Below are 24,427 nucleotides of genomic sequence, written 5' to 3' on the forward strand. Positions count from 1 at the left end.
TATATGCAAACTGATCCCTACAGCAGAAGGACTGGGAATGACTGGTCACTATGACACACACTGACCACCAGGGGGCAGACGCTCAATGCAGGAGCTGCCCTCTGGTGGTCAGGGCGCTCTCACATGGGGAGGTCTGCTCAGCCACAAGCCAGGCTGACGGTTGCCAGTACAGCGGTGGTGGTGGGAGCCTCTCCCGCCTCCTCAGCAGCGCTAAGGATGTCCGACGGCAGTTTAGGCCTGCTCCCCGCTGGCAAGTGGACATCCCCCGAGGGCTGCCTGGCTGCCAGAGGGATGTCTGATTGCCATCTTAGGCCCAATCCCCCGGGGAGCAGGCCTAAACCAGCAGGTGGTCATCCCCTGAGGGGTTCCAGACTGCGAGAGGGCACAGGCAGTGCACAAATTTTTGTGCACCGGGCCTCTAGTATAATTAATATAATATAATATAATATAATATAATATAATATAATATAATAATCCAAGTTAATAAAATGGCTCAAGGATTAATCTGTCTGAGCATAAGAACATCACTAAGGACCTGATTCTTTCCATCTCTCAGTGCTGCCCCTGTGTCTGCTGGGTTGGCCTCCGAGGCTGCTTCCTCCCTCATGGCCCTAAGATAGCTGTCATAGTTCTGCTTGAAAAATTCAAACCCACAGTTGCTCAGAAAAAAATGGATGTTTTCATCTGGGTGTCTTTTTTTTCATCAGCCAGGAAAACCTTTCCCAGAAGCTCCCAGTAAACTTAAGTCTCTTGTCTTATTGGCCAGAATTGCATGAGATGTGTATTGCTAAACCGCTCATTGGCAAGGGGAATGGAAAGTGCCACAACTGACTTAGACCAGAGTGTTATAACCTCAGTCTTAGCAATTTTTTCTTATCTTTTCCCGCTTGCTTTGCTTTTTGGTTCTCTGCTATAGTTCAGATAGGTAAGGTTTTCTAGACTACTCGGTTTCATATCATTGAGTTGTTGTTATTCAATACAAATCTGCGAGTATTGTTGAAATCCTCTGTGTCATCTACTGTGTTAGATTCTAGGATACAGCAGTAAGAAACTTACAGTATGGTTTGGAAATATGCTTAACAGAAGAGTGTTTTGATAGAATTGTACATTAAAGTTAATTTGTATTATGGGTTTAATACCATTGTTTATATCTTCGGTTTTATGAGAAAAATCTTGAGTTTCAAACTCAAGCTTATATTTAATTAATAAAAGAATCTTTTGGAATATTTCAAACACAGTCGTTCAAGTTGACCTTCCCTTCTGTGTTATGTGGTCACATGCTTTATTATAGAAGTGCATGAGAGCCCTGGCTGGTGTAGCTTGGTTGGTTGAGTGTCATCCCGTGTACTGAAAAGTTGACGGTTCCTTATCCGGGCACATGCTGGGGATTGTGGGCTTGATCTCCCTAGGGCCGTGATCGGCAAACCGCGGCTCGAGAGCCACATGCGGCTCTTTGGCCCCTTCAGTGTGGCTCTTCCACAAAATACCACGTGCGGGTGCGCATGTACAGTGCTATTGAAACCTTGTGGCCCATGCGCAGAAGTCAGTATTTTGTGGAAGAGCCGGTATTTTGTGGAAGAGCCACACTCAAGGGGCCAAACAGCCCCATGTGGCTCGCGAGCCTCGTTTTGCCGAGCCACAGTTTGCCGACCACTGCCCTAGGGGCATGCAGGAGGCATTCAATCTATGTTTCTCGCTCTTGATGTTTTTCTTTCTCCCTCTCTAAAAATCAATAAAAAATCTTTACAAAGAAAAAAGTGCATGATAAATTAACCTAAGTGAAATTATTCAAGTTACTTACAAAACTGTACTATGTGTTTCTGAAGCATAATGTTTTAATTTTCCATTTAATGTACCAAAGGTTTTAACAGTAATACCTTTAGTTTAAGAGCCAAATGAAATGTTTTGTAAAATATTATTTGGTAATTTGGTTCTTATTTATTTTTATTGATTGCTTTTTTTTTCTTTTTTTTTTTTAGAGAATGAAAGAAAGAGGGGCGGGGGGGGGGGGGGGGCAAGGGAGGGGTTTGATGTTCCACTTATTTATTTATGCTTTCATTGATTGATTCTTGTATGTGCCCTGATCTGGGATTGAACCCACAACCTTGGCGTATCAGGACAGTGTTCTAACCAACGGAGCTAGCTGGCCAGGGCCAGTTCTTATTTTTTTTTTTAATGGTTCTGTAAATGCAGCTGTAGTGTTTACAACAGTATTTGTGCAGTAAGTGTGGGGTGCTTCTTATGGGTGCTAAGAAAAGGAAAATGAAGATGAGGCAGACGGGATTTGGAGTGGTGGAAGGAAAAATGTATAGTCAATATTGCTGATTTTGTGAATACTAAGAAATCTATTTTTTGACATCTAGTACAAAATCAAAAATCATCTTAAAGTTTTCTTAGACTTAGTATATTTCTCAAAAGCATAGTTATGCTATTATTTTCTAGAAAGTAAATCTTGTTAATATAGAAGTTAATGGGTGATGTTGTAACACTTCAGAGCCAATTGATGTCTGTCACTGATGGGCTCTTTAAAGCACCCTGTGAGGTGATTTTTAAATCACCTCAGTGGTTTAAGATTTAACCACTTTAATAATTTGGAGAACCAAAAAGGATGTGTACATTTTGATGGCAAAAGAAGATATTTTGTAAAGGCAATGTGGGTTAAAATGAACTTTCCCCATTTGTTTGCAGATGCTCACTGAGTAAAAATTCTAATGTTAGCTTTGTATTGCAAAATATTAGACTATATATCTGGAAAGGTTTAATTTTCATGAATTCTGAGTCATTAAGAAGCTCTGATGTGTTTTTAAAAGAATTACCTTTTCCTTAATGTGTTCCCTAGAACTTACAGGCTTGAAATTTTAGACATTAAATCTTCGATGAAAATTGTATTACTTATACTAGCTTTAGTGTTCGGTCTTGACTGGATGTCTTAGGGTTGTTGAACACAAGTTCATCAGGCTGAAAGCTTGTGGTAAATTACCTTGAAAGCTAAGTGATTAAAGTTGTTGGGGACATTTTGCCCATGTAAATCTCATTTCTGCACATGTGTGTGTTTGCACCTCGGTTTATAGGACTGTAGCACTGTACTGCAAAGTAGGGAAAGCTTTTCTTCATTCACAGAATTTCTGGTTTGCAAAAAGGGATTTGCAGATCTGTACCTTCTGTGAAGCACACTCTGTCATTTTAATTGCCTTTATTTACCTCTTAGTAAAGGAGTCCAATGTGACTTAGCTGGTCTGAAACAGCCCTTAGGAAAAGTTTTCTGAAGTTTATGTTTTGTCATAGATTTGTACATGTAAGAGAATGGAGGGAGGATAGATGATTCAGGATCTTGGACTTTGAAGACAGTATATTTCCCTTTATTATAGACTTTTTAACCTTTAACACCAAGTCTCCATTCCAGCCCTGGGCAACCAATCGATGTGTCTCTCTCTTTCTTCCCCTCCTCCCTTTTTAAAGTTAAGCTTTAAACTTTTTTTTCACACCAAGGAAACTGTTGTAATAAATAGTGCTGTAATAAGCAGTGATTGGTAAGTGGTTTGCATGTTCATTTTATTTATTATTTGATCCATTGGAAATATCTGGTGGAATTAGAATCAGTCCATATATTTTTAAACATTGTCACTTTAATGGACTGTTTTAACCTTTATGAGAATAGGTTCATCTGCTCCACTCTCTTTTTCCATACACACCCTTAGGGAAGAATGGAGTTGTTAGCAAAGAGTGAGTTTGGAGGAAAATCTTTATGCCATTTCTAAAATGGAAACACAATGTATTTATTTATTTTTAGTATAAGGGAACATTTTAAGACTGAATGTCTCAGAAAAAAATAATGTAAAAGACCTTAACACCAAGTCTCCATTCCAGCCCTGGGTCATTTTTCTGAGTGATGGTTGGAGTCTTACCCAGAAAAATGTTACGGACCTGGTTAAGTTGTAGCTAACTAGTGCATTGAGAAGACTGTTAAGGCTCCTGAATGCAGGCAAAGCATTCCTGATTGCTTTCCCGGGAGTCTGTCCACCGGTAAGATTTGCACAGCTCTGCGGCAGCCTTCCTGCTGAGGGGCGACGCTTGACTGTAAGAAAGGCTGTTATCTGATATGGAGACAGGTTCAGATTGCCCATTTACATGAATTTAGTCATTATTGGCAAGACTACTTACCAAAGCTCAGTGTGACATACATGATACTTCTAAATGGACTGGAAGACAAAGGCACTTTGACCTTGCAATGGGGCATAGGTAATGTTCGTACAGCTTAAACTTTTCACTTTTTAAATATGAAACAGTATTTGCTGTTTGAAGTTTTAGTTAAAAGACACATTTGAAGGAACTATTTTTAAGACTTCTAAGGAAACAGCACACCTATCTTTAACATTTTTGTTTCCATTGTTTAGATTTATGAATATTGTCTCTCAATGCAGGAGTGTACTAATGCAGGAGGGTAGTCACGTAGTTGAAACCTATCCCGTGATTTAGACACGCTGTGCAATTAATTCTTAACCCTCACAATTCCTAATATTCTAGGTGGAAGTTTGACCGAAATGAAAAAAGTGCTTACTGAAACTTTGTGATAAAGAGTGAAAATAGGGCCATGGCTGGTTGCTTAGTGGTTAGAGCATAGGCCCACGGGACTGAAGGTCACGTACCTTGGTTGCAGGTTCCCCAGCCCTGGTAGGGGTGCATTCAGGAGGCAACCAATCGATGTGTCTCTCTCTTTCTTCCCCTCCTCCCTCACTTCCACTCTCTCTAGAAATCAATGGAAAAAATATCCTCGGGTGAGGATTAAAAGAAACAAAGTGAAAAAATAGGGGTACTAGCTAGGTGTTCAAATATATTTTTGTCTAGGGAGGAATCTGAATGTTGTACAATTATAAATGTTGGTGCTGCTTCTAGCTGTTTCTGTTTTTTCAATTTGAGATGATTTTTTTTTCAAAGGCCTGAGCCACTTCAGAAATTTTACATGTAATTTTTTCCATAGAACTATTACTTTTTTTGTTTTAAATACACATGGTTCTTTTAAATTCTCACTCAAGAATATATTTTTATTGATTTTAGAGAGCAGGGGGGAAGAGAGAGAATGAGAAACATTGATGTGAGAGAAGCATTTATCGGTTGCCTCATGTTCTCGCCCGCCAGGGATCGAACCCAAGACCTTTGGTGTACCGAACAACGCTCCAACCATCTGGCCAGGGTCTATTTAAAGATAAAAATACTCAAAATGGGACACTTCTTTGGGTAGAGGTTGGGAAATGGTAAAGTGATAAGTTTCTAAAATACTGTCGAACTTTTCATTGAATTTACATCGAAAGTATATAGTTTTACACATGATGAATTTTTAGTATTGTTTCTATGTGTGTTGTTTTGACAAATAAAAGTTTTTTCAGTCTGAAATAAGTTCTTTTTTCCTAAACAGATTTATGAAAATATGCATCAGTTTAATACTGTCTTGGAATTCATGAGATGGAAGCATAGGTCAAAGCTGCTTGGAGAAAATTGGAAGCACAGTTTTATCTCTAGTACATCTCTGAGGTAAGGAAAAGACTTTTAAGAAAATAATTAGAATAATGTGAAACAATCATTTTTTAACAATTGAAAATAGTTCTAAATCACTGCTATACCTTTAACTGTTTCTTTAATCACCTTCCTTATGAATCATAAGTAGTTTTAATATATTCTCCTCTCCTAATAATGTTGAACCTCTTTAGGAATAAAAACTATCCATTTATTACTAATAACACTTTCTTTAACTGTAGAAAATAAGCACTAAATTATGTATATAATTATATACTAGATTCCTGGTGCACGAAATTTGTGCATTGGGGGGAGGGGGTACCTTAGCTCGGCCTGCACCCTCTCCAATCTGGGGATCCCTCTCACAATCCGGAACCACTGGCTCCTAACCGCTCAACTGCCTGCCAGCCTGATGGCCCTAACTGCTCTCCCCTCCTGGCCTGATTCCCCTAACTGCCTAACTGCTTTCCCCTCCTGGCCTGATCCCCTAACTGCCTAACTGCTCTCCCCTGCTGGCCTGATCCCCCTAATTGCTCTCCCCTCCTGGCCTGATCGCCCTAACTGCCTATCTGTGCTCCCCTCCTGGCCTGATTCCCCTAACTGCCTATCTGCTCTCCCCTCCAGGCCTGATCGCCCCAACTGCATATCTGCTCTCCCCTCCTGGCCTGATCCCCCTAATTGTCTATCTGCTCTCCCCTCCTGGTCTGATCACCCTAACTGCCTATCTGCTCTCCCTTCCTCTCCGTGCCCTTCGGACCCCCGGCGCAGGCCTGCTGAGAACTCTCCGCTGCAACCCTGCCCCTGCCCCCGCCCCTGTCCTGATTGGTCATTATGTGACAGCATCCTAGACAAATTGCATATTCCTCTATTATTAGTATAGACTAGTGGTCCATTGCACAAATTCGTGCACATTGAAAGGAAATTAATTAGAAAAAAGATTCATGTGGTTATTACATTACTGCAAAAAATTACATGTCAAAATAGTATATATAACATCCTATATAATAAAACAGTAATATGCAAATTGACCCTAATGGCAGAATGACCAGAACAACCGTTCAACCAGTCACTGCGAGGCACACTGACTACCTCTTGGTCCCTTTTCTTAGCCAGCAGGCTCCTATCGCCTGATGGCAAACGGAACCAGGGGTGGATGGCGGGGGATGCAGGTGGTGCCAGGCCAAGGCCCCCACCCCACCAGTTGCCCCCCACACAGAGGGCAACCTGCAGCAGGGGCAGGTCCAGCAAGCAGGCGGAAATGGCTGAACTCTTGGTTACTCCCCCCAGCCGGCAGGCTCCCATCACCCAATGGAAAATGGGGTTCTGAGGGTGGGGTGGCAGCAGGGGTTGGGGCTGCCTATGGGCAGCCAGGGAAGATGGCTCTGATCGCAGACCAGGCCTGGGGACCATACCCATGCATGAATTTTGTGTGCCAGGCTTTTAGAGTATTATAAAATTAAAACATGTGCGTGATGGGCAACAGCGAGAGATTTATATATATCGCGCATGTGCAAGTCAACGTTTATTTTTAAATTGTCATTGCACGTCATATGTATCGGTCGGTCGGACAAGTGAACGGTTGGTCACTTAGCCTTTTATATGTATAGATTCCCACTAAAGATGACTAAGCAGAGTTCAGAATGGAAGATTATGTTAAAATGAATGTTTTCTGAAACATTCAGACATTTAGATTTTAGGATAAAATTATCTTAGAATATTAGATCTTTGGAGATAGAATGTATTTAATTTAAAGAAGTAGGAACTGTAATAAGACCAGGGATAAGAGAAAGAAATTATTCTAAAAGAATATGTACAGAGAAATCATATTCATTATTTTCAAATTCATTTTGAGACTCAAATTATCAGGTAAAGGTTTGAATTCTTCAGGGATCTACATTTTAAAAAATAGATAAGACATACACGTTAAAAAAAAATCCTCACCTGAGGATAATTTCCCATTGATTTTTAGAGAGAGTAGAAGGGAGGGAGGCGAGGAGGGGGAGAGAAATAGAGAGGGAAAGAGAGAGGAAACATCTATATGAAAGAGACACATTGATTGGTTGCCTCCCACATTCACCCTGTCCGGGGCCAGGGACCAAGCCTGCAACCAAGGTATGTGCCCTTGACTGGGAATCGAACCCGTGACCCTTCGGCCTGGCACTCTAACCAATGAGCAAAACCGGCCAGAGCTAAGGATATGCTTTTATTTATTTTGAGAGAGAGACAGAGAGAGCACCGATTTGTTGTTCCACTTACTATGCATTCATTCTTGGTTGATTCTTGTATGTGCCCTGACCAGCGATTGAACCTGCAACATTGGGGGTCGCCAGCCGGTAGTCCATGGACCACTGGTGGTTCGTGAGGTCCGAAAGGTTGGCAACCGCTGGTTTAAGGAAACCTTTGGAGCAGTGGTCGCCAACCAGTGGTCTGCTAGTAGTCCGTGAGGTCCGAAAAGTTGGCGACCGCTGCTCTAACCAACTGAGCTCCTTAGCTAGGGCCTCAAAGAATATGTTTAGAGATGAGTATGCAAACAGTTCATTCTAGTGCAGTTTGGAAAGTGCTGTATGAAATTGGAAAGTGTAGTGGCATCACATAGAAAGGCTTCACCAATATTAGAGGAGAAACTATCGGGGGGAGAAGTGGGGAGCTGCAAAGAGGAAGTGGCGTTTGAGTAGAATCTTGACCACTGAGTAGAAGATTTCTGGGAGGCAAGGGAATTTCATGCACAGAGCCCAACATAAGCAGGGGAAGTTTGAAATGTGTGGAATATATAAAAGACAGAAGAAAACATTTTGTTGAATTCATTATATAAGAGAGGGTTTGATGTACAAGGCTGGAAAGATGTTGATTGTGAATAACTTTGAATGCCATGGTTAGGAGTTTAGGTTTTATTTTTTGAGTAGTTGGCCATCTTTGAAAATTTTTAACAGGTGTTTTGGATTATAATTATATTTCATCAAAATTAATCTGGCAGTGATATGAATGATAGTTTGGAAGGGGAAGATGCCCAAAGCAGGGAGATGATTATGATACTCTTAATTGTTTTAAGCAAAAAATAATGAGGCTCTTGATTAAGATCAACATACCTAAAATTATGAAAATCTTTAGCATTGCTTATTGAACAGATGTTTAATTTTCTTCTTGTCTACCCTTATATGTATAATGCACTTCAGCCAATGATTTGAAATTGTCCTATATTTTCTCTCCTTTCTATTCATGTTATTTTTTTTTCCTGGCATGCTTTTCCTCTTTTTCTCTGCTGTGGAGACCTATAACTTTTAAAAATCAATCTCAAGTGCCAGTTCATCCCTAAGGTTCCTTCTGATCTCAATTCCTTTGACTGTAAGAATATGTTCCTTCTAATTTAAGGCACTTATTTTTATTCTACAAGATATTACTTTTTTTTTGTCCCTGTTAAACAGTAACAGAAAGTCAGAAAGACAAAATCAGAAAAAAAGAACATGGTCCCATCCTCTGTTTATAGTCATATCATTAAAGTGTGTGTATATATATATAATATGAGTAATGATAACCAACATTGCCAGATAAAAGTGATGAATGCCAAAGGAGTAAATTATTACTTTCTAGTCAGGGTTCTATAGCTCTGAGAAGTAGAAGTAGAAATTAGAGGGGTTGTTTGAACTGGGCTTTGAAAAATCAGTAGAATTTTGATAGGTAAAGAAAGAATTAAAAGATATTTCTGGAAAAGCTGATTAATAGAAAACTAATACTTCTGTAGGCATGTGGTAGAAGTCTTGGTAAGGGTAGGAAGTATGACTTAGAGAAAATTACATTTTGGGCAACTTACTGTAGCAGTGAGGTATGAACATACATCATTAGAGATGTGGAGTGAGGAGTTGGGGAGCTCAGATAGCTATAGCAGTAGATAGGCATGAGGTAATTCGAATTTACCAGAGTGGTAATCCTATATAATAAAACCCTAATATGCAAATCGACGGAACAGCGGAACAGCCGGTCACTATGATGCACACTGACCACCAGGAGGCAGACGCTTAATGCAGGAGCTGCCCCCTGGTGGTCAGTGCACTCCCACAGAGAGAGTGCTGCTCACCCAGAAGCCAGGCTCATGGCTGGCGAGCAGAGCAGTGGTGGCAGGCGCCTCTCCTGCCTCCACAGCAGTGCTAAGGAGCAGCAAGCAGGCAGGCAGTAAGGAGCGAGGGGTCCTGGAATGCAAGAGGGATCTCCCCCCCTCTCCCCCGCCCCCCCCCCCCCGGCGCTCCAGGGGACAAATTTTGTGCACCAGGCCTCTAGTCTAGTCTAATCTAATAAAAGAGAAACATGCAAATTGACCCCAGCCATGGCCATCAGCCAATCAGGAGCAAATATGCAAATTAACCCAACTAAGGTGGCAGCTAATTTGCATACTAGGCACCAGTGGCCTGGGTCCCGGAAACATCGTAGGGCACCCAGGTCACTCCGAGGAAGGCCCCGTGTGGGCCCTGAGCAGCCTAGGAAGGGCCTGAGCCAGGGGGCTCCTGGGCAGGGCCTGAGCCTGCAATCAGAGCCGAGGGGGCCCCTGCCCAGGTCTAAGGCTCGGCCAGAGGCCTGAAGCCCTGGGCAAGGAGCGGAGCCGGTGATCAGAAGCCGGCTTGGGGGGTCCCCTACCTAGGCCTAACAGGGCCTGAGCCAGGGGGCTCCTGGGCAGGGCCTGAGCCTGCAATCAGAGCCGAGGGGGCCCCTGCCCAGGTCTAAGGCTCGGCCAGAGGCCTGAGGCCTGGGCAGGAGCGGAGCCGGTGATCAGAGCGGGCTGGGGGTCCCCTACCTAGGCCTAACACCCCTCTGGCCTGGGCAGGGGTGGAGCTTGCGATCGCATGGGGCTGGGGGTCCCCTGCCCAGGCTTAACGCCTGGCCAGAGGCCTGAGGTCTGGACAGGCGCGGATCTGGGGGATTTGTGTGAACTACAGAGGAAACACCTTTTCTGACCGCTCATTGACTAAGCTCCCTGTATGCCACTGGTAATATTCTTAGTAACTTGGGTAATAAGAATCCAAGAAGGTGATGTAGGGTTTTTCCACCTCACTCCTGGAGAAAAAAACGAAGGTCCATTGCTGGAGGGCTAAGAAATGTCATATCCTGCCCTAGCAGGTTTGGCTCAATGGATAATGCCTCAGCCTGCCGACCACAGGGTCTGGGTTCAATTCTGACCAACGGCATGTACCTAGGTTGCAGGCTCCTCGCTGGCCGGGGCCCTGGTCAGGGCTCATGCAGGAGGCAACCAATCAGAGTGTTCCTCTCACTTTGATGTTTCTCTCTGTCTTCCCCTTTCTCTTCCACATTCTCTAAAAATCAATGGAAACATATCCTCAGGTGAGGATAAAAAAAATAATAATAAATGTCATATCCTATGAAAGACACATCTTGAAAATGCCTAAAGAAAGTTGTCATTTTTTCATGGTGAAGGGAATGGAGCCCGTGTTGATGAAAACACCTTGGTGGCTGCAGTGACTGGCAGTGGCTGCAGCAGCGGGGTGATGGGGCTGGCGCCTTCCCCTGATCAGCCCGGTCGCCTCCCATAAAGGGAGGCCAGACTGCGGCTTAGGCCCACTCCCCTAGGGGAGCAGAGAGCGGGCCTAAGCCGTCAGTAGGACATCCCCTGAGGGCTCCCAGTATGAGAGAGGGGGCAGGCTGGGCTGAGGGCCCCCCCCCCCACCCCGTGCATGAATTTCGTGCACTGGGCCCCTAGTCTATATATATAAAAGCCCAGTGACTGCAATGGCAGAATGACCAGAAAGACCAGTGGCTATGACGCATACTACAGCAGCCAACCAGCCTGATCGCACCCCTCCCTCCCCGGCCAGCCCGCCCCCGGTCGGCCGCCAACCGCCCACAGCCCCTCCCTCCGGCCGGCCCCACCCTCAATCAGCCCCCATCGGTGGGGGCCAGCTGGACCCCACCCATGCACGAATTTGTGCACTGGGCCTCTAGTAGTGGAAATAAAAAAGAAAGATTAAATGGAGTAGATACTGTGAAGGCAGAAGAAACTGATTTGTGACTCGATTTATGAAGAGGTGATGATGTTCATATTTTTATCTTGATAGTAGGAACAGTGCTGAGCATCATTAATAGCAAACGTAAGTAATTCTTACATACAACAAATGTTTTTTACATTATTTTTCAAGCCTTAGCATATTGAAAGGGACTAGTATGAGAAAAGACAAGTATTGTCTCTTATAGAAGAGCACATTATAGAAAAATACTCTTCTGTTCATATTTATCTCTTTTGCTATAGTTTTAAATGCTATGTAAGAGTCAGTGAAATTAATGTTTAAAGTATTTCTACAGGTGTAATTCTGACACTTAATAAAGGATGGTATCTTGTTTTAATAGAGTTACTGGTAAATGAATATGGCTTGTGGAGAAATTTATTAAATAAAATGTGATAGTTCCACATTAACAAATAAGCGTAGTATGGTATTGTCCTTAGAGAAATACCTTATAGTGAGTTAATAAGTTACCTTGGATAAAACTAGCTAGTTTTGATGGTTTTGTTTTTTTCAACTCAATTCATGACTTAGGACTTTAAAATATTTAGAAAAAACCCAACACTGTATATTGAAAATAAAGTAGTCACTGTTTGCCCCCTAATTGTACATTGTGTAAAACCAGAACACATTACATTGTGGAAAAAAGAAAGCATTCATGTTAAGAGAACATTGGGCTTTGAACTATTATCAAAGTTATTTCCTCTCTAAATAAATTTAGTTAAATTCTCTGCCTAGATGGAGTGGCTCAGTGGTTGAGCATCAACCTCTGTACCAGGAGGTTACAGTTTGATTCCTGGTCAGGGCACATGCCTGGTTGCAGGCATGACGCCCAGTAGGGGGCTTGCAGGAGGCAGCCAGTCAATGTTGGGGGGGACCAGGCCAGCAGGGGAGGGCAGTTAGGGGCGACCAGGCCTGCAGGGGAGGGCAGTTAGGGGTGACCAGGCCTGCAGGGGAGGGCAGTTGGGGGCAACCGGGCCGGCAGGGGAGGGCAGTTGGGGGTGTTCAGGCCGGCAGGGGAGCAGTTAGGTGTCAATCAGGCTGGCAGGGGAGTGGTTAGGGGGTGATCAGGCTGGCAGGCAGGTGAGCGGTTGGGAGCCAGCAGTCCCAGATTGTCCTGAAGCAGTCAGCAGTTGGATATCCCCTGAGGGGTTCCAGATTGGAGAGGGTGCAGACTGGGCTGAGGGATACCCCCCCCCCCCCGTGCACGAATTTTGTGCACTGGGCCTCTAGTATATTTATATTTAAAGATCCCCTCTATCATTCTTATCTCAGAATAGTCACAATAGTTTTTCCCAAAGCGTGGAGTGTATACTCCTGGTAGTATTCAGAATGAGTTTAGGTAGTACACAGATGAATTTTTTTAAAAATACATTTTTATTGATTTCAGAGAGGAAGGGGGAGAAAGAGAGAGAAACATCAATGATGAGAGAGAATCATTGATGGGATGCTTCCTGCACGCCCCACATTGGGGATTGAGCCCACAACCTGGGCATGTGCCCTTGACCAGAATCGAACCCGGGATCCTTCAGTCTGCAGTCTGACGCTCTATTCCCTGAGTGAAACTGGTCAGGGCCACAGATGAATGTTTTTTTAAAGTTCATAGCTATATATTTATTTTTATAACTTCCATTGATAATAACATTTTTTATTTAAGGTAGTGACAATATGTTCCCTTTGTTTTGAACTGTGGTTCAGAAACCTGAGTTAATCAAACTTTCAGTTTATGGCAGTAAAATTACTGTCTTTGTTCTTTATAAGGTCCCTCATTTATTTATCTTATCTCTTTTATTCTTGATCTCTGCTCCCGTTTTCCTCTCTTCCTGCCAGAGCAAACCTCTCTAATTTGTAAGCAATATGCCTTTGAATGAATATATCCTTGTAGGACATATAGTGTTGTTGGCGTGTGTATATGTGTGTAGTTGATTTAACTAGGTTTTTGCTACAAATATTTTGCACTTTTTCCCAGTTTTCTTCAACACTAGAAGGATAAGATCTCTCCATGTGGCTTTGTGTACATTGTTCATTGCTTTGGATGTATGTTTAGTATCCCATATGTGCAGCACCACATGCTGCTGCTTTAAAGAGGCAACACACTCTTGTCAAAAGCATGGACGCTGCTTCCATTTGAACCCTGACTGCATCACTTCTCAGTTGGGGATTCTTTTGAAAGTAGAGCTTGAGATAAGGACTATGGCTGAGTAGTTTATTTGGGAGGTCATCCAATGAAGCAGAAATGAGAGAATAGGAAAAATGAGACAGCATAAACTTACATAAAGTGTGTTAATGAACTAGTTATCATTGGGCAGCTGGGATTCCATCATCCTGGGGATCCTCAAAATGCACCTCAATATTGTGCCACCAAAGGACACTCACGTGGTTGTGCCTCAGTGTTACAGAAAACCCTGAAGAAAGCCTAGCAGTGCTTGGGCTCACAGTGCTCCCCAGGTACTGCCAGGTAGTGCACACAAGTGCAGTGTGGCTGTAATGAGATGGCAGCTGTGCTGAGGAGGTAGGTGCAGAGCACCCTGCGTGCCTGCTTGGTCCACACCTATTACTACTTAGATCACCGCATGTCCCATTAAGTGTGCTCTGTCGGTGACCCTTCAAAGTGGTGCGGGTTATAATTGCTAGAAGAAATCTCTAAGACAGGAGGTTAGTGGGACAAGCAGTAGTACCCATTACTGCTTCTAGTCCTGGACCATAGTTGTTGTTCTCTGTGAGACACTATAAACCTGGCGATAATGGAGCTGGCAATAGGATGTGCTGTAACAGGGGTTGGGAGGGAGGAGGCAAGCCCACATTTGAAGTAAGTGTCCATTCTGCACCCACATGTGTCAGTTGGCATTCCACACAGGCAGTCATTAGGTCACCTTCATCAGAAGGAGCCTGTGCTGTTGGCCTGTGTAAAGCCTTCCTCTGGCACTGTGGCTGCTCCACTCATGGCCATGTTGGTCAAGCTTTGAGGTGGCTGAGGTCCACCGATGAGTTATCCCATCTGTAGCTGGGATGTCGTGAAATGCCTCCTCTGTGGTTGGTGGGCATTAGCATAAGACATAAAGATTGGCACTTTGTGCGTCCACATGGCTGTTCTCCAGCTTTCTTGTCTCTTTATAGTTGCTCCTTCTGTCTCCCTAATCAGTTAGCCCAGTGGTCGGCAAATTGTGGCTCGCGAACCACATGCGGCTCTTTGGCCCCTTGAGTGTGGCTCTTCTACAAAATACCGACTTCTGCGCATGGGCCATGAAGTTTCAATCGCACTGTACATGCGCGCCTGCACGTGGTATTTTGTGGAAGAGCCACACTCAAGGGGCCAAAGAGCCCCATGTGGCTCGCGAGCCGCAGTTTGCCAACCACTGAGTTAGCCTATCCCACTGAGAGAATTTTCTCCTCACAGTTGTCTCAGAGCCATCATGTAGGGCTGTAGAGCAGTACACTCACCTGTGACTTGAATCTGATAACCAGGCCCCAGGTTTTTCTGTTTCGTCATTGGTAGAGCCATTGGTGTGAGCAGAGTGAAGAAGACAGGAGAGTGACACGGGTCAGTGACATGAGGCTCTAGCCTCTTGTCATTTCCTGTCCCTCTACACCTGCCTAGGTCCTGCTACAAATACACCGTTTCCACCATACACCTGACCTTGTGAGTTGGTGGATCGTGATGGGTAGCCGTAGTCACAAAACCTTTGATGTTTCATGGTTGGGTTCTTTACTAGGGCCTAATATCATGCAAGGAGCTATACTTTTCATACAGTGTTATAGAAGGCATGTCCTTCCATCAGAAAATCTAGACGTCTGTGTTGCAATAATCTCTTTGGGACTTGTCAGAGAATCTACACAGCATCTCTATCTGCCCCAGGTACTTCCAGTCCCTTGGAGTCGGGGAGTCAGAGCAGCAGGGCAGCTTGCCCTGGAGCTTCGCATGCTGGGGGCCTCTGCTCTCCTTTCTCATCAACACCGCAGCCTTTTGATTCAGCCAGTCTCATCCTTTAAAAAAGTTTTAGCCCTAGCCGGTTTGGCTCAGTGGATAGAGCATTGGCCCACAGATTGAAGGGTCCTGGCTTCAATACTGGTCAAGGGCATGTACCTTGATTGCAGGTTCCCCAGCCCTGGTCGGGGTGCATGCAGGAGGCAACCAACCAAATGTGTCTCCCTCACATGAAGTTTCTGTCTTTTCCTGTCCCTTCCACTCTCTAAAAATCAATGGAAAAATATCTTCAGATGAGGATTAACAACAACAAAAAAAGTTTTAAATGTTTTGGCCCTGGGCGGATAGCTCAGTTGGTTGGAACATCATCCTGGTATGCCAAGGTTGGGGGTTTGATCCCTGGTCTGGGCACATGGGAGAATCAGTGAATGAATGTGTGAATGGGTGGAACAACAAATCTATGTTTCTTTCTCTCTCTTAAATCAATAAGGTTTAAAACATTGTTTAAATCTTTTTAACTGTACCAGTCATCTTTCATTAGGTATTAATTCTGAGTTAGTGTGTGAAAGGATTCAGCAAAGGTTGAATTCCACAAGGAAGGGTGCAGGGCAGAGAAAGTCATGGTGGGAATGCAAAGTGCACCCTTCCTGCGGGGCCCTCTTCAGGGGTTCCGTGGAGCCATTTGTGTTTGAGTTCCTTGTGCAAAAAGCAGTAAAGCATGTCAGCTGCCATCACCACAGAAACCCCAGAAATGCTCCATTTCTTCACATTGACATACTTGTGGTGACACTGGTAGTAACTTGGAATGCTCAGACAGTGCCTCTGGAGGTGAGATCTCACATCAGCATCCAGTTTGGCAGCTCCTTCATTTTGACATCCACGAGTTTCTTCTCCTTCACTGGCATGACTTACGCCATCTGGGTGTCCGCTGTCCCCAATGTCGACTGTTGGTTCTGCTTAAATTGAAGCCACCTGTTCTGATGTTACCTTAGCTTTTGCTGCAGTTGCTGAGTTCCCTTTAAATGAATTGTGTATTTTTACCCCCACTCCTGGGGATTTGGGGATCCCTAAGCACTTATTTCGTTCTGACTGGAGACATCTATCGTCGCAGGTGAAGGGTGACTCTAGGTCTGAGGAAATCTGTTAGTTGCTGCATTGTAGCAAAGCAGTTAGAGCTCCAGGCGTGAGGAAAAGCTGAGCTATATCTTTCCTATTGGTCTCTCCTTGGACCCCATTAAAAATTTAGTCCCACACCTCCTCTCTTCTGTAGGGAAACCTAGAACTTGGGGTCTCAGAGACATCCTGCAGGCCTTGCCCTTAGCTCTTTGGTTAATAGGCTCCTCTGAAGGGAGACAGAAAGTTTATTCCCCTTCTCTTCAGTTCAGGCTGCCTCCACCTAGCTAAGGTACCATGGCTTTTTTCTTAATATAAGTTTGGTAGATATGCTCCTGGCTTTCTTACTTGATCATTCTCCAGTTTGGATGCTTTTATGGTAGAACCAGGTTGTTTCGTGTATTGCGTTGTATATGATACTGTGGGGAGAGCATGCCACAAGATTTATGGGAGCATCTTTCTGGTTAATATTCTATAGCGACATTTCCATTCATAGCTTCATCCTCCATCCCAATACTTCTGTTAATGTAAAAAAACATACAAACCTGTAAAGGATTTTTGTGAGTTTATTTGAGCCAAACTGTGGACAATTGCCAAGAAGCAGTATCTCAATGGATTGGGATAATGCTCCAGAAAATGGTGGTTTTTCATCTATTTATTTTTATTTATTTATTTTTTAAATATATTTTATTGATTTTAGACAGGAAGGGAGAGGGAGATAGAAACATCATTGATGAGGGAGAATCATTGACCGGCTGCCTCCTGCATGCCCCCCACTGGGGACCAAGCCCACAACCCAGGCACTTGCCCTTGGCCGGAATCGAACCTGGGACCCTTCAGTCCGCAGGCTGATGCTCTATCCACTGAGCCAAACCAACTAGGGCTTTCATCTATTTTTATACATTGCAATCAAAGGAGAGGATGTAGGTGGGTTACCTGAAATCCATTGGTGATAGATTAGAGAGGTGGGAGAAAGCAAAGCGGGGAAACCCCTGGGATTGGATAAAAAGTAAAATGATAGACACATACTTAGGTGGGTGCAGGAACAGTTAACATGAAAACAATGAAGGAATTTGTGGTATCTGACCTGGTGCCCAGGCACATTAGGTTGTGCCCCAAGGGGTCCAGAAAAAAGGAAGTTACAAGTTAACCAGACATTTTAAAGATATGTTACTACAAATGCAAAAAAAACAGATAGGCTTAGTTAAGGTAAAGGTTGACCTTGTCAGGGAAGGTACCAGCCTAGGATGTAACTACCCACCATAACTGCTTTTAGTTAAGTTTAATTTCAGACCATCCTTTGTGGTTACTTTAGGTCTCTGAGTTTGCAAGACCGCCATGCAGGCCTTCCCTGAGCTTGTCAGGTTAGCATGTGGCCCCTTTTGTGCCAGGCCTCTCAGTCAGAAATTCCAGTTCCTCTGAGCGCCATCTACTTCCCACTTTTTCTTCCTTTCTTCCTTTCCTTTCTCTCCCTTCACCCATCCTTTGTGAGTTAGTAGGGGAGGTCTGATTGTCTCTTTTCAGAACAGCTTTTTAATTTTTAAAAGATTACATAGGCAAGACGTGAGTAAGTACTTATATAAAACTAGAGGCCCAGTGCACCAATGCGTGCACTGGATAGGGGAGAGCACGGGAGGTTGGCTGGCAGGCCCCGATCTAGTTGTGTAGATGTGCTGAGGTAGCAGCAAGCAAAGATCACAGACAGAGTGCCCCAAAATGGCATGAACACCAGCTATGCTCTGAGGTGGAAATACAGCTCTACTTCGCTGCCCGCGCTTGGGCTGCCTCACCCCAGGGAGGAGTTGCTGACAGACAGATAGGTTGTCTCTCCTACCTCAGCCGCACATTTTTGGGGGGCTCCACCCCCAAGCATGATAGGTAGCTGACTTTGGCCAATGGTAGGAGTGCTAGCCAATCAGCGGTTGCGAGCCTGGAAAGGTGTGGGGCCGAGCTAGAAGTGGCTGACGGGGGCAGAAGAGCAAGCGGCACACAGTGCAGTGGCAGAGGTAAGATGGTGGTGGTGCTTACTTTAAGTCTTTGCAGTTAGACTTCTGCCCCCTCTGAGCTGCTACTCTGTCTCAATCAGCATTGGGGTCGCTCTCCTACAGGCTTTCCGGACTCAGGTTCTCCAGTGCCTGGAGCCTTAGCCAGGGGGAGGGACTGCAGGAGGTTGGCCAGCTACCGGCCGTGAGGGAGGTTGGCTGTGGGAGCACACTGACCACCAGGGGGCAGCTCCTGCATTGAGCGTCTGCCCCCTGGTGGTCAGTGCATGTCATAGCGACTGGTCGTTCTGGTTGTTTAGTTGGAATGGTCGCTTAGGCTTTTATATATATAGATTTTGAACAGTACAACCTAGGTTCTCCTTCACTTCCCTCCCATTCCACTGTACTCCTCACCACCTTCCCCTTCACCCCATTTCCATCTCACTTACCTTGTAGTCAGGTTACTGGTTTATTTATATAATCTACTCCCTCGAGTTAATTTTTAATATCTTTCTAAAAAGTTACGTAATATTTCTTGATTTTCAAGTTTATTCTTATAAAATGCATAATGAGAATACTTGTTTCATAAAGTTAGTGTGAGGATTAAATGAGTTAATGTATGTCAAGTATGTAGAAGGTATTAGATTTCTTATTTCATATTATAAAAACAGTAGTTTAAGAAAAAGCTAATAAACGTAGAACTAAGGGGATTTAAAATATGGAGTAAGCCAGATATATTTTGAGAAGAGGGTTTTTGAGTATAGTAAGGTTCTCCATTTTATGACTAGGATCTAAATTTCTTTTCTCTGGCATCTAAAAATCACTAGAGGGCAGTGATCATGTTTGGGAGATGCAATTTTATATGTCAGTATACTTATAAAGAGCTATTAAGAGTATACTATGTGATATTATAGTTGCTTTAACTCCCTAATTATGTTTCCCTTTTGAGTATAGTATTTTTTATTCCATTCATTCATTTATTAAACATTTATTGCTTTGCTTAGTGATGTGCTGGAAATAGAGATTATAGTGATTGATGTAAGATAAGTAAAAAAGATCACCTGATTTAGTAAACCTTATAAGTGGAGGAATCGTGTCTGTCTAATCAGTGTGTGGCACATACCAAGTAATTAATAAATAGTTTTGAACACTGTTAGTCAAGAACTGTGAAATTGCTATGGTGTGTGTTCTGAGTACACTTGAAGTACAGAGGTGAGACCCTCGGTCAGACTGATGAATAGGGATCAGGGATGGCTTAGAAAGATTACTCATAGAGCAAATCTTGGAAGAATGAATTACAGTTAACCTGGTGAAAAACAAAGGGAAGAGCACAAAGGATGTGCAGAGGAAGGAAGTCTTAGAGCAGCGGTTCTCAACCTGTGGGTCGCGACCCCTTTGGCGGTCGAACGACCCTTTCACAGGGGTCGCCTAAGACCATCCTGCATATCAGATATTTACATTACGATTCATAACAGTAGCAACATTACAGTTATGAAGTAGCAACGAAAATAATTTTATGGTTGGGTCACAACATGAGGAACTGTATTTAAAGGGCCAGAAGGTTGAGAACCACTGTCTTAGAGGGAATGCCTGTAGAGATGCCACAGTGATTTCTGTACAGTCAGGTCATTGTAAGGGTGTGGAGGAATGGGCGGATATACTAGTATTAGCCCAGCAAAGGCCAGATCATAACAGCTCTTTTATGTCTTGCTAATTCCACCCTGTGAACTGTGAGAATATTTATAAATTTTTAAGCGGGGAGCATGACATGATCATTTGGTTTTATAAGTTAGCATTTTATTAAAAGTGACCATTTACTAGTCTGTACTAATACATTTCAGAAAGTTATATCAACCATATTTTCTGTCAATAAATAAACTTAAGTTAAAATGAATAGCAAACAGTATATACAAACCCCACATTTGAAAATTTAAAAGTGTACCATCTATAAATCCCATTGATCAAAAATAAAATAATTCAAATTAGAAAATATCTAGAGGTAAATAATAAAGACAATTAGGATATATTAAAACTTGTGTGACATAGGGAAGCCCTGTGTACTCATATTTAAAAATAGAAATTAAGCCCGGCTGCCATGGCTCAGTGGTTGAGTGTTGACCTATGATCCAGGAGGTTATGGTTCGATTCCCGCTCAGGGCACATGCCTGGGTTGCAGGCTCGATCCCCAGTGTAGGGCCTGCAGGAGGCAGCTGATCAATGATTATCTCTCATCATTGATGTTTCCTTCCCCTCTCCCCCTCCCCCTCTGTTAAAATATATTTATAAATACATAAATAAATAGATACTAAATATTTACCAGCTAAGTATCTAAATTAGGAAAAGAACAACAGGATAAATTCAAGTGAAATGAAATAGATGATAAAGATAAAAGCTAACACTTGTAGAGCACTTGCTATGTACTAAATACTGTTCCATGTACTTTACAAGGTTTTTCTCATTTAATGTTTACAACAACCCTGTAATGTAGGTACTATTGTTATTCCCATTTTACAGATGAGAAAACTAAGGCACAGAGAAACTTATTCAAACTTCTAACTAATAAGTGATAGAATTGGGGCTTGAAATTAATGGGGAAATTTTTCTTAAAGATTCAGTGGACAGGATTAACAAAGCCAAAACTTGGTTTCTTGAAAAGACTGGTAAAATAAACCATTTGAATGATGGATCAAGAAAAATGCAGAAAGCACAAATAGTATTGGAAATGTAAAAGGGGACATAACCTTAGATATAGAAGAGAATCTTTTAAAATAAGACAATACCTGGAATAACTATGCCAATAAATTTTACAATTCAAACAACAATTTTCAACCCAAGGCTTTGGGTCAAGATGGCAGCATAGGTAAATGCAATACTCACATCCTCACAACCAAATCAAAAATACAACTAAACTATAGAACAACCATCTTTCAGAACTGCCTGAAATATAGCTGAACAGAAGTCCTACAACTAAGCATATAAAAAACAAGCCATATCAAGACTGGTAGGAGAGGTGGATACAGGGAACAGGCTGGTCCCACACCCAAGTGTGGTGGTTAAAAACTGGGAGGTACATCTCGGCTGCAGAGGTCTCCCTGAGGAGCAAGGTGTCTCAGACTCACATCAGGCCCCTCAACCCAGGGTTCCAGTTCTAGGTAGAGAACTCCCCATAACTTCTGGCCGTAAAAAACAGTGGGGATTGCGGCTGAGTGACACAGAGGCTGCTGGAGTCCCAGGTGCTTCTCTTAAAGGGCCATGCACAGATGTACTCAGACTCACTCGCTCTGAGCTATCGCACAGATGCAGCAGTTTACAAGGTTTCAGGTACATATAGGGAGAAACTGAATTGTCTGGCATCAGAGCAAGAGGTGGCAGGGCAGCTTTCTCCCAGACAGAAGTGCTGGTAGAGGCCATTGTTCCTTTGCTGAGTTATTCCCCCACAGAGCCAGCAGGCAGGCACCATATCTGAGTCTCTATCAGCCTGGCTCACACTATTAGCCCTGCCCTGGTGATTCCCTGAGACCCCAATCCCACCAACATGTGGGCCACCCAAGCTGTTTCCAGTGGCTTTTCCATGAAAATGGCCTGTCTTGGGTGCAGGCTTCATACTTTCCTAAAATCTCTCAAACAAGCATCATCTGGCCAAGGCGTGCCCCAAACCTCTCACTAAGTGACTCCAGGCCAGGCTCTAGTGTCAGCCAGCCTTGGTTCACAGCTTGGCTTCTCCTGGGCCTCTACAAGTAGCAGCCATCTGCAGATCACTTTGTAACTCATTCCAGGTAGCCCCAGGCAGAACACAGGCCACGGCTGACCTTGATCTGTATGTCCTGGGAGTCTCCAGAGCCAGTGCACTTGGTGGATATCTTCAGACCACATCAGAGCACCACCCAACCACCTCCATAAGCAACATACTTAAGGAGAGGACTCAGTGGACACCAGAGCCCCACTGAAGTAAGTCTTGCTTTGTGGCATGGGCCCCTGTACAGCTGATCCTCAGTGGTCGCAGCCAGTCCTCCCAGCCAATCAGCCAGGGGATAAATTTCTCCCCTTGCCATGCCAACAGCAGTCAAGGCTCAACTACAACAGGAGGGTGTACACAGCTCACATGGGTATGGTGAGTACACCTGGAGTGCCCAGCTTGGGTAAACGGTGAGGCTGTGCCACTAGACACTACAGGATAGCTACTACATTAGACCACTCTACCAAGCCTGGGAGACATAGCAGCTCTACCTAATACATAGAAACAAACACAGGAGGCTGCCAAAATGAGGAGATAAGGAAACATGGCCCAAATGAAAGAACAGAAGAAATCTCCAGAAGTGAACTAAACAAAATGGAGACAAGCAGTCTACTAGGTGCAGAGTTCAAAACACTGGTTATAAGGGTACTCAGTGAACTTAGGGGAAAAGTAGATGAAGTTAGAATTTTAAAATCATAAAAAAGGACATGGAAACCATCAAAAATAACCATTCAGAAATGAAGGATATACTAACTGAAATGAGGAATAATTTACAGGGAATCAACAGTAGAGCAGATGAAGCCGAGAATCAAAACATTGTAATGGAATATAAGGAAGCAAAAAAAAATCACCTAGTCAAAACAGCAAAAAGAAAAGGAATCCAAAAAATGAGGATAGTGTAAAGAGCCTCTGGGACAACTTCAAGTGTACCAACATTTGCATTGAGGTTGCTGGAAGGAGATGAGAGAGCAAAGAATTGAAAACATGTGAAAAAATAATGATGGAAAATTGACCCATCCTGGTGAAGAAAATAGGCATACAAGGTGAACCCAAAGAGGCCCATACCATAATTAAAATGCAAAAGGTTAAAGACAAAGAGAGCAACTTAAAAGCAGCAAGAGATAAGCAGTTAGTTACCTGCAAGGGATGGGACTGTCAGCTGATTTCTCAACAGAAACTTTGCAGACCAGAAGGGATTGGCAAGAGTGATGAAAAACAAGGACCTGTAACCAAGATTACGCAGCAAAGCTATCATTTAGAATTGAAGGTCAGATAAAGAGCTTCCCAGACAAAACAAACAAACAAACAAACAACAACAAAAATTAAAGGAGTTGATCGCCACCAAACCAGTTATTACATGAAATGTTAAAGGGTCTTCTTTAAAAAGAAGAAGAAAAAAGATAAAAAATATGAACAATAAAATGGCAATAAATACATATCAACAATTGAATCTAAAAAACAATAAATGAACAAGCAGAACAGAAACAGCCTCATAGATAATGTTTTGACAATTGCCACATGGGGAGGGGAGTTGGAGAGTTGGGTGAAAAAGATGAAGAGATTAAGAAGTACAAATTGGTAGTAACAGTAGTCACAGGGATGTGAAGTACTGCATAGGGAATCTATGTATATAAAAGCCTAAGTGACCGAATGACCGGTCGTTTGGTCGCTATGACGCGCACTGACCATTAGGGGACAGGCATTCAACGCACAGGATTGGGCTCCCTCCTGTCTGGATCGGGCCTGCGGGGATCAGGCTGAAACCGGCTATCCGACATCCCCTGAGAGGTCCTGGATTGCGAGAAGGCACAGGCCACGCCAAAGGACCCCACTGGTGCACATATCCGTGCACTGGGCCTTTAGTATAGTCAGTAACATTCTAATAACTATGTATGGTGCCAGATGGGTGTGAGTTGCATCAGAATGATCACTTAATAAGTTATGTAATGTCTAATCACTGAGGTATACACCTGAAACTAATACAATATTGTATGTCAACTGTAGTTGAATAATAAAAAGTTATTTAAATCTTTTTTTAAAAAATGAAATAAAAATAATTTTCTTTTAAAAATGTAACAATAAAATTAACTTTAGATAAATAACTATTAGAGAAATTTAATTTTTTAGTGAAAGATCTGACCCCTCCCATACACTTGCA

General features: G+C 43.3%; 1 protein-coding gene across 4 annotated transcripts in view; it reads left to right on the plus strand.

Moving 5' to 3' along the window:
• The first annotated feature begins 5,413 nt into the window (after positions 1 to 5,413).
• The window catches only part of BMPR1A (bone morphogenetic protein receptor type 1A), a 90,802-nt gene continuing 71,788 nt past the window's right edge, over positions 5,414 to 24,427 (plus strand). For 2 of the 4 annotated variants that reach the window (XM_023763719.1, XM_014465502.1), the window contains exons 1-2: positions 5,414 to 5,529; positions 22,310 to 22,481. The gene's annotated coding sequence lies outside the window, so the exon portion shown is untranslated. The remainder of the gene's footprint in view (positions 5,530 to 22,309; positions 22,482 to 24,427) is intronic. The other 2 variants (XM_014465501.1, XM_006100112.2) reach the window with 1 other exon arrangement.

Source organism: Myotis lucifugus, unplaced genomic scaffold, assembly GCF_000147115.1.
Source record: "Myotis lucifugus unplaced genomic scaffold, Myoluc2.0 scaffold_298, whole genome shotgun sequence".
In the NCBI taxonomy this organism is placed as follows: Eukaryota; Metazoa; Chordata; class Mammalia; order Chiroptera; family Vespertilionidae; genus Myotis; species Myotis lucifugus.